Source organism: Salvia hispanica, unplaced genomic scaffold, assembly GCF_023119035.1.
Source record: "Salvia hispanica cultivar TCC Black 2014 unplaced genomic scaffold, UniMelb_Shisp_WGS_1.0 HiC_scaffold_284, whole genome shotgun sequence".
Classification (NCBI taxonomy): domain Eukaryota; kingdom Viridiplantae; phylum Streptophyta; class Magnoliopsida; order Lamiales; family Lamiaceae; genus Salvia; species Salvia hispanica.
Genome location: NW_025952008.1, coordinates 71,686 through 83,420, shown reverse-complemented (window position 1 = coordinate 83,420; position 11,735 = coordinate 71,686). Strand labels below are relative to the sequence as shown.

General features: G+C 35.8%; 1 pseudogene; it reads right to left on the bottom strand.

Annotated features, from left to right (window-relative positions):
* Positions 1 to 460: 460 nt before the first annotated feature.
* LOC125198808 lies at positions 461 to 1,130 on the bottom strand (annotated as a pseudogene).
* Positions 1,131 to 11,735: the final 10,605 nt, after the last annotated feature.

Sequence of the window (11,735 nt, the reverse complement as noted above, 5' to 3'; positions counted from 1 at the left end):
TCCATCAATTAGACTATTTTTTGTGAATGTTGGGCTATGTTCACTAAAAATGGTCTCAATGGTGGGCATTACAAGTTTTAATGGATAATTGATAAAATATGCTAAAAAAAAAGTGGATAAGTAGAGTAACTTTCTCTTATGAGTATAAGACTAATTTTTATGAACGAACAACTATGGAAAGATAAAATTATTTTTCGTGGACAAAAGATAGAGAGAGAGAGAGTTAATTCATATGAAAAATATACAATCGCTCCAAAAGTTTTGATATGCGTATCAAGATTCGAAAAATAATTTATTATGTATTTTGGCTAAGAAATTGCGATGCGGAAGGAGATATGTTTATGTTCTCACAATAATTATAAGCTCCACAAGTGTATCAAATCAAGAAAAAACACTGTTTCAATCCTTTGTTTTAGAGCGTAATATGTTTTCTAAATTTTTAATCATGACGTAGATAGACACACTGACTAGACCGCTATCTTTCTATCGTGACATAAATCGAATCGTTTTGATTGGTCGATATCTTTTCGTATATACATAAAGCTTTCTCCGGTTATTCAAATCGAAGCAATTGGTTGTCCAACTCGAGCCTATACGACCGATCAATAACTCATCATCTTAGAAAATTCATCGAAATCAAGCACCCCATTGCCATCAAGATCATACACCCCAATCATGGCCTTGCATTCCCCCACCGATTTCACATCGCCGAGGCGGCGGAGCACCTGCCTCAGCCCCTCCGCCGTGATACAACCGCAGCCCTTCTCCTCGGAAGCCCGCCGGAGAACGTCCGCGCCGTCCACGCCCTCCCGCAGCTCCATCACCCTCACGAATTCCTCAAACTGCAGCACCAACGAACCCCGAATATCACCGCCTCCCGAGAACTCTCCGATAATCCTCTCCGCCTCCTCGGGCGACATCGAATCGCCAATGCTGGCGAAGTAGGCCGTCAGCTCGGCCGCCAAGATGGTTCCGTCGTTGTCGGCGTCCAGGAACCGGAAAACCTGCCGGAACTCTTCTTGTTTGGTGGTTGGCGGCGGCGATGTTAGGCTTGGTGCGGAGGCGGAGCTTGAAAATCCGGCTGCGGAATGGCTTGGTGATGGTTGCAATTGCCATTGATCAATATTTTTAGATATATATGAAGTGAATTAATTTTATTAGTTAAAACTTAGAATGTTTGTGACAAAACTATAGGGCTTATATAGATTATTTGAATGAGATGGAAATTATTACCCAAAATTGTGTGCCGGAATTAATGGCCAAATTTCACAAGAAATTGCATGGTGCTTTCCTATATACTAGTTATAATGTAGTAGTACTAGTGAAGAAGGCTTGGAGTAACATTTAACTATTCTACTTATGTATATATTGAAGTATTATTTCCATCTCACTAACAAGTATATATTGGAATAAGTCAGTCACATTTGATTTTCCTTAAAAAATAATTGCAAAACTAACTTACTTCAGATTTTATCTTTATCATTATTCAAAGAAATCTTTTAATCCACAATGCATATTCTTTTCTATTCAATAATGTGGAAAACTACAGTAGTGTAAATAAATAGAACAAATTGTAGAAATTATGGTAGATTGGGAGTGGTCAAAAAGGTTTTCTATTTTATCTGAAATAATGAATTGTCTTGCACCAAATCAAAAGTTTCTGGCCCTTTTTACTACAAGGAATCATTTTATGTCAAGGAAATATACTGGAAATTTTGTATGAATATCCAGTGGGCCCTATTGAGAAATTTCCTGGAAACTTCTAATTAACTAGAATAAATAGTAGTAGTAAATTAGTAATGTGTCTCTATAATGAAATTAAGAAAATAAATATATACGAGGAAAATAGACTTAATTAGAGAGAAAGAATGTATGATAGAAGCAACTATATACCTACATCAGGCATTATAAATTATAATGAACGATTTCTTTCCAGAAAAAAAATATAAATAAAAAACACATTGAAAACAAAATTCTTAACGAAAATTGTTCTGATTAGGTAAAGAATAGATGTGGTTCATCTTGCATAGCTGAACAGTTCTTGTCACCCATACATTAATTAGGTACAAGAATTTAGGCCAAACCTCCTTGGGAAATTTTTTCTAAAATTTTTCATTTTAACGTTATCTTGCAATTACTTTTTCCCTATATATTCCATGTACTGTTTGTCTTAAGATGATGTAATATTTAATACTGTTATCAGATTATGAGTATTGGTATATATTCGGCAAAAAGTTCCCACGCGAATATCCACAATAATACTCACATTCCACAAAAAATAATGAACATCCCAACTCATCTATTATCAAGAAAATTAATTAATTACTATATAAATTATAAATACATAAATATATGAGGAAAGTATTCCTAAAATCTAGCTTAACAAAACGCTGCCAACCTACAATTTCTTATATGATCTTTTATTTCCAAAATTTAGTAGATTGATATATTATTATGTTATCATTGTTTTGAATTAATTAAAAAAAGATATGTAATGTAATTAATATTTTAAATTTGTTGACTGTTTGTTTTAAAGATTGGTTGTTATTGTCAATGAGTTATCTCTATCCAAAAGATTTAAAAATAAATTAATTACATAAAATTATTACTATAGTATAGAGATGTCAAAAAATTATTTCTCAAATTATAATTCATCCGTTTTTTTCCAATAATTTTATTCATACATAGTACTTAATCTTGACTAAATACATACAGGGATCTAGAATGTGATCCAATAATATACTCTCTCTTTGGGATTTTCGCCTTTCCATCGGCGTTTTTTCTCTTCAGGGTTTTCACCTATGACGAAACGTAGTCGACCAAGTGTGCACAAGGTATGTTTTTCCATGAAGATTCTTACATTTGCCTAGTCTCTTTTTCAAATTTTTTTATTATGTAGAATAATTATAATATCTGAAATATTGTAGATTGTGCATGAAGATAGAATTAGCAACTTGCCGTGTGATATTCTGATATCTATAATCTCTTTGTTGAACGTCCAAGAAGCTACTTCGACTAGCATACTTTCAAAAAGATGATGACATGTCCATTACTATGCCAATTGTCTCAATTTTCCAAAACTTAATCTTAGAAATACGTTTACTAGTTTGTCAAAATTTTCAAATTACCTAAGTATGATCGATGGTGTCGTGAATTCAAATAGAGCCACTCGAATAAAAATGTTTAGAGTGGATATGTGTGGTTTGGAAGAGAGTATGTTGGATCGTGTCTTGATGTCAAATTTTTATAGATCATGGAAAGTATTTTGGTCGAAGGACATGTATGGTGACAAAGGCGGCTATTTTGAGAGATGTTTTGAGTTTGCCATAACAAAGAAAGCTGAATCGATTCATTTAGTCGGTCTCCATCAACATCTCCATAAGGATCCGTTTCTTAGACTTCCAAATACGAATGGTCTTGACTGCCTTCAAGATTTGTATTTATGTGGCATTAGAATGATGGATCAAGACTTTGAATATTTGGTCTCCAATTGCCCTTCTCTTCAATGTTTACAAATAGAATCACCTAGGGAGTTGAGAAATGTCTCAATTGTTGGCCACTCAAAATCAAAGTCTTTGAAGTTATCAAACATTACTCCACTTGAATCCATTGTGATATGCGATGCAATAAACCTTGTTTCTTTGATGATCCATTTGTTGCATTGGGAATGTACCGTCCAACTTAGTAACATTCCGAAAGCTTACCAAACTTGATTTTCAAGAAAGTGATAATAAAGTCATGCTTGCCGAGCTACTTTCTGGGATATCATCTGGTATACGTGACCAACTCCGACTAATGCGCCTCTCAACTTCATATTTTTTTAGAACTTCTCAGGTAGTAATAACGTATCTTTAATTTCTTTTTCCGTATGTATAAAATATATATTGAATACTAACATATTTTTCTTCTTTAATACTAATGCATGACATTTTGATTTGCAGTTGGATATTCAGTCGTGCTGGATTGATCTTGTGAATAATATAAAACATCTAGAGTTGGTTATTGATATTAATTATATTGGTGATCAGTGGCCTTTTTCCCGCTATTTGTGTGGTTTGGTTGAATCATGTGGTTCATTAGAAAAACTTGTCATAAAGGTACGTAGTTGCGATTTTTAATTTGGATGCGGTCATTACATCGTTTGATGAATTTTATGATTTGTGTTGCAGTTTCAGCATATTTTGGATCATAAAGCGTTGGAGATAGAAACACACGATCTACCTGAATGTGAATTGTCTCTAAAGTATTTGGAAATCACGGGATATTTGAGTTCTTCATGGGAACGAGAATTGGCTTTGTATGTGATTAATAATGCAACAACTCTTCAAAAATTGACAGTCATGCCTTGTAATGAAGATGCATTAGCTCGTGCATGATTTTCGACATATTAGTTTTTTAGTCATTTAACTGCTACAATCTTTGTGATGACGTTGGGACCCCGATGGAGGAAATGGAAGAAGTTTTATATGCTATGGTTTTGATCCTCCTTGGAAATATAAACCGATATTTTTATTTCGCCTTCCGTTGTCCTCTTTTAATTTATTGATTTATCTCTGAATTCCATTTGCTTACAATTTTTAAATTTCCTGTTAATACATGTTTGTTCCAATCTATAGAAATTCATATTTGATTGATTAATTTACTTTTGCAATTTAGAATGTTTGATGATTTGTTTTCTGATAGATTTAGGTCTTTGAATTTGATTTTGTTTATCATCAGTTGTGAATGAGCTCACTGATTGTATTCTCTAAGGGGAGATTTGACTTTTCTGGTGTGTGTTCTAATTTTGCTTTATAGTAAATGTGAATAATGTTGATGGCACTTCTAACATTACAGTGTTCGTTTATGACACTTACCAATTTAGTTCTAAAAGGGCTGCTCAGTGTTGTTGAGCACTTAATCATGAGTATTAGTTTCTGAGTGTTGCTGACTACTTGAATCATGATTATGAATTTGAGAACGATGGAGAAGATGATGATCATCATGTTGATTTGGATGATCCAAGTTTTGAGGGATGGAGAGTGGACGAACGAGTCTGTTAAACTCCAATGAAATTGATTTGAATATATTAATTCTTAGCTTTGTTGAACTAAAATGAAATTTCAGCTGTGGAGTTTATGTTCAAATCAATTTAAATGAATTTCAACAGTTGATATATGTTAGCTTATTATCAGTGGTGGACATAAGAAGGGGTCTGGAGGATCCATGGAACCCTCAACAATTTCAATAATATATATTTTACTATGCATAATATTTAAGCATTCACTTGCTAGCACAAGTGGTAAACATCCAAGTCTAGAATCTTTAAAAGCAGGGTTCGATTCTCTTCAAGCTTGGTTGGCATTTTAATATTTTAAATTGTATTTTTACTAGTAGTATTTTTATGATATTTTTTATATTTCTTACTGCCATTACACACAAAATTCTTTTATTGGAATAATTGACAATTTCAAATTTTCTTTTAGCTATTTTCTATGATAATTTTTTATTTTTCTACAACTAATATTATGCAAAAATAAAATAAAAAATCAGCTTATATATACATCATTATTCAACTTAATTATCTCATTATTCACCTCCCTCGCATCTTAATAATGTCACAACTTTCAGTTACATCAACATAAAAAAATACTCTATGTGTTAATAGGAGATTGGACCCCCCAACGTCAAAATCCTGCGTCCGCCACTGCTTATTATCTCTTGTTAACTGCTTGCTATTGTGCTTATGTTATATTTGTTTGTTTGAGAGAGAGAGTTTTGGCAAGGGCCGAAGAATTACGTGCTAATGGGAAAGAAATGTGATCTTTGTCGAGCTTTTTGGGAGGGTAAGCAAGAATTATCAGTGAATTTTAGTTTATGAAGTCCTTCATTGCATATAGAAATGACAACACTTATGGTAGAGGACTGAACATGAAAGCACTTATATAAACTTTATTAAGCAATATGTTTGTATATTCAAGAACCTCAACCTCTTCTAGGTAGTTCAAGTAGGAGTTATAGTTTACTGTTTTATTAAAAAATATTAGTACTACTCCTACATAATGAAAAATAGACAAAAAGAAAATGAAATTCTTAAACAAGAATAGCTAAATAGAATCCCTCATCACGTCAGCCCCTAACGGCGAAATCCGCCGCCTTCTCACCTTTAAAAGGTTGTAATAATGGTGATTTTTATTATCTTATCCACTATTTATTTTAACCTTTTTCGTTTATCCGGTTTGATTTTCCGAAATTCGGCTTCTGATACACACATTATTGTCTGATTTAACTGTTATCTGTTGAATTAGGGTGGATGTTTTGAAGCTGGAATATGAGTCTCAGTCTGAATTCAGGGGTTTCCAGTCTACTCGATCAATGCCATTTCAGAACATGTAATTCGAGAATTTCACACAGAAAAATTGTGTCTTTCAATTGTAGAGGCTCTCTTCCAGAAATTAAACCTTTAGGTATGTTCAATTTGATTAAAGTGAGTTTGAAGATTGCATCGTATTTTATTTTTTTAAAAGGTTTGTTGTTTTGTTGTCACTCTGTTTAAGATGCTTCACAATTCACATTTTTCCTTATCTATGTACAGCTGATAGGAGTACTACTCTTTTTGTATTTTAAACAGAAAGGGTGTTTACTTTATAGATAACATAGGGCAATCCATTGTTTACTTGGATGGATTAAAACAATTCCTATAATTTTGAGCTAATCTGCTTGATTTATATCCTCTTGAAATGTGGAGGATTGAAGAAATCCTTGTGGTAAGGATAACATACTACATTAATCTTGAATAGTAAACGTCCCCAATGCAACAAAATTCTGCAATGGTAGCATAGACTTGACGTGTGATGTGGTTGGGAAAACGCGAGTTTCTCATGTTGGCAACGTGAAACTGTACCTCACTGACTTAATGTATCAACAAATTACTGTTGGCCTATCTTCTGAAGTTTTCTATTCTTTTGTCAATGTGTCGTGTTTTTGTATAGTGTATTGTGGTAGTAGTATTTGGCTGCGAATGGTTGATTGGCTGCTACCAAGATTGTTATCTGTTAGGAACTTGGAATTTTACTATGTGGGTGTCATCTGATGTTAATACTTTATTTTTTTAGTGGCTACTATGGTAGTAAGAACAGAATGTAGAGGCACTTCCTTACTACATTATATGATTGAATTTATTAGTGTTGCTGCTATCATATGATTTTGTGTCTGAGATCTTTTAATAGACTACAATGGTAGCAGGATGGCAATATAGCGACATGTGGAAACTCTAATATTGTTATCAGTTAGAATGTACCGGTCCCGGTTTTATCTGATTCACATACATGTCTACTGCCTGCAAAGCTTATTGGTTAGAACAAGTAGTTGCAATTAATCTTGTTTTCTGATTTAATATGCCTATGTACATTCAGTGTCGATATATTGTTTATTTTTTTTAATTATCTAATGTATCTGGAAAGTACTTTACATGTGGGCTATTGTAACTGCTTAGCATATTTGATCATGTCTTGTGGCAATTGTAGCTCTCTTGCCCACCAATTTGTTTTTTTAGAAAAACTGTTCGGGGGAGACTTCAAAATGGTAAGTAAATTGTCAGCATCTTAAGGTGAGTGCCTTTTTTTTCTTTGTGAAATTAATATAAGTATCTTGGCAGGCATCACACTTGCATCTTTCTGCTACATCATCACCACTCTTACATGGAAAAAAAAGGGAGTTTGTTTCTACCTTTCCCCAGTTTTCCTAAAACTCGGCAATCGTTGGCCCCAAAAAGCATCCAAAGATGTGCCTTCCAGTTGATATCCCATGAAGAGAAGCCAAATGGTGGTGGAGAATTTTGGCCTGCCTCCTTATCTGATCCCCCTTCACGAGACATGGATGTATGCTGAAACAGCGTATCATTACATCCTTTTCAGAGGACTTTGAGTTTCTAACTATCCTTTTTTGGGGCATTGGGGAGATTCGAGCTGGTTTCTGATGGCATACTTTTTGTTGCTTCCCTTTGGGATTTGGGAGCAAAAGGGGTGGCCCCATTTCTTTAGATTCCATGTGGTTATGGGCATGTTGTGGAATTGCCTTGCAGGTATTGGAACTGTGAGTCGATGGATCCGCTTGTTTCTATGGGGCAAAGTTGGAATCATTTCTGGACTGCTTGGCTTTTGCGTATTTGTTCACAGTGTTGGAGTGCATAAGGTGTGCCCTTGCCGGGGTGTACTCGACGTTCCATTGTGTGTGATGCTGCATAACAAATTCAGTTAATGACAGTATGTTACTTTTCGTTTAATTATCATTATAAAAAAAGATCAGATACTAGAATGAGACCGTTTGTAATTTTATGTGTTTACCTTGTTGTGCACTTCTGTTTTTAAATTTTTTTATGCAGACAGAATTTACCAGGACTCTAATAAATATGTAAAAAATTAATTCCGTCTCCTTATTTCCCGTTCTGGATCAGCAAATGTTTAGATGTAAATAAGTTTTTTTTGGGAATTTACATAGCATTTTCTAGTTTGGTAGTATAAAAATAACTAACAAACACTAACACGAAACCAGATTGTACTTGTAGGAGCCAAATTATGTTAGATAAGTATGCCTCACAGCCCATAACAACAATTTAGATAAACCATTCTCATTAATCAAGAATGAATAGAATTGTATAGTTTGTTAACATTGAAATTCAACTTCCTTTGTTTTTCATATCCAATTTTGTCTAAACTACACGGTAATTATTTGAGTTTTAATAGGATCGGGAGATTTGCGCCGGATCCCATTGAACATGCTCTTCACTTTAGTTATACATATTCAGTAACCATATACAGCATTAACAGCAATTAAAAAATGTGCATATTTTTTTCTTTTCAGAAATGAGATGTTTCATTGCTATACTATCTCTTTATAGATGAAAAACTGTTTCATTACATATACAATGACACTTAATAAGTACTATACGATAATAGTACTTGTGTAATGATACTTATTTGTAGTAATGCTTCTTTTTGTCTATGTACGTACATGATAATATTATCTGATAATTATTTCAAGATGAAAAATACAACTCGGACTCAGGTAAAAGTATAAACACAACATTTCATAGGTTGAGCAACAAAGTGAGATGAAAAACAGAATTACAAAATCAACAACCTACTTAGTCTTTTAACCTCTTTCCGTCTCCATGAAATTTTGCTTTTCACAATCCCCCAAACATCACATTCAAGTTCAACCTTTGCCACCTCACCCTTCGAATTCTCGTTCTTCCCTAAATCACCGGCACCGTCATGCCCCCAAATCCCTACGTCTCCCTCCGTCCACAAAATTTCACACTATGGGATAACGGGAACTCCACCTTTGATCATCACCACTTCTTGTCTTGTTAGAACATTCACAGTGGGCGCCCTAAGCCGCCTCATGCACGCCACGTCAACATTTTATCTTCCTCTCATTCCACTGCGATGGGGACTATAGCCCTAAGCATATTACTTCTATTTTGTATTTATATAATTTATGCAAATTTATCAAGCAAAATAAAAATATAAAAAACAGCTTACAATTAAAATAAATCCTACATTGCTTAATTAAAAAAAAAAGTACAAAAATAAAATTAAAAAAAAGTTAAACTAAATTAAAAAAAAAACATGTCAGCTCGTCCAGTAGTCCCAACCCTCTCCGGCTAAGGCCATCTATCATCCATTTGGATGCCTTCTCTTTGAGCGGGTTGGTCGCACATCAGGCGTTGTGCGTCAATAACGTCCACATGTGGTCGGAGAGGCCACCAAATCGTATAGGCGTGTGCCAACCAATCTGCTTCAGGTCGCGCTCGAGGCTAGTCGGGCTGGCACCTTGTTAGATGTGGTGCCTTGCCCTTGCCCTTGGCGGCCTTGATGCCGGGGACGTCGGGAGAACATCGGTGTCGGAATTCTCATCGTCGAACATCAGTTGTTGAGGTCCATTGGAGGCGCGCCGGCTCTCGGCTGCTTGTATAATCAGCGAAGGTGCGCTTGACGCCCTCTTCCTCGCCCGCCGTCAGTGGAGAATCACACCACCAGCGAACTTCTGCTTATCCCTCAAAATGACCAGAATTTGGTAGTGTAGAAATGCGCGTACAATGACTGTACGGCCTTGCTGCTTTGTCACTTTGTCAGAGACTCTGCATGCCCACTCTGCTCTCTCGCACTTCTCGTACTCCCCCGCGAACAAATTTACCTGCTTCTTTATTTGATCCCAGTGCTTGCGGAGCTATCCCTGTGGCGCTTGTAGGCGTACGCCGGCTTGGCCGCGTTATTTCTCGGCGATGCGCTCCAATGCACGCAGTCACCTTCTGGTTGTTGGCGAACACGGATCCTCAGAAACATCAATCCAACATCGTCAAAGACGATGGATTGAGTCAGATGGTGCGTCCTTCGGGGTGAACTCTTCTTTACTCCGTTGAAGAAACGACTTCGGGCTCGTGCCTTGTTCCGCTTCTTCTTGGTGGCGGAGCCGACGTATAAGCGACGACGCTGGCGGTGGGGAAGAAGGCTCCATGTCGGACGTACGAGTCGGTGCTGGAAAATCGTGATCGTACTCGGTGTTGGTTTTGAATGGCAGTGTTCATCGGTTCTGTGCCCAGAAGCCATCGTGCACCACGAACATCGAGACTATTCGAGATTTAGGTAATCTCACAGGAATCCATTTATGAAATGTAGAAAATAGTGTGAATTTAAAGGAGTGAAGAAAGTGAAAAAATGAAGTGAAAATAGAGAGAGAGGTATATGGAGTTTTGAAAATTGAATAAAATTAAAAAAAACGGAAACGACGTCGCATCGTCGACCCATCATCCCGAATTTATTTAAAGTTGAATTATTTAACAACAAAAAAAGTGAAATATCATATCTTTATCTTAAAACTCATCTTAATTAATTATCTTGTGTTAATTTAACATGTCTATCAAACATGCACTTAAATATAACTGAATTTTCATTAATTGATAAAATATTATCCCTTCGTTCGACAATAAAAGTCTTATTTTACTATTTTCATCCATCCCATAATAGAGTTCTATTTTACTTTATAAATAATAACTAGCCTTATATTCTACTTGTCTTATTCAATTCACATTTTATTTTAACACTAATATAATAGTATATAAATAAAATTCATATTTCATCGACTTATTCAACTCCCTTATTTTTATTTTTCTTAAAACTTATTCCAAAACAGAATAGGACTCTAGAGAGGAATACCTATATAAGAGCATCTCCAATAGCGGCTAGCCCACATTGTGATTAAATGGCTGCTTGATCCTTCTTGAACTCTCTTTGATCAGTCTATTGCATTAAATAGCACGTAATACCCGATTAATAACCTACATCTGAGCTAGCGATGACAGTACGCAATTTTTATTATTATTTTTTATAAATTTTTGTAACACTATATATTCGCGATTTTCACGTCATTTTCATTTGCACCACTTGTTTTATAACGAGTTCTCTCTCTATCTAAATTTCAGATCAAGAGCAACATCGAGAGATGGACAACAACAACCAGTTACTCGGCGAGCGGAGTCTGGACTCATCACCTGCATCTGTGGTCCGGATGGGGGCAGATTGCTGGCGCACATAGCATGTCCCTTGCAAGATTGATGGAATGATGGCGGGCGCAGATGCCGGCGGGAGCAAGCCAGCTGGCAAGGGAATGCCGGGGTGGGGAGGTACGCGCATGATGGGGATGGTGCGCAGGATGGCGGGGGCGCACCCGTTATGCGAGGGTCGCGGGGACAC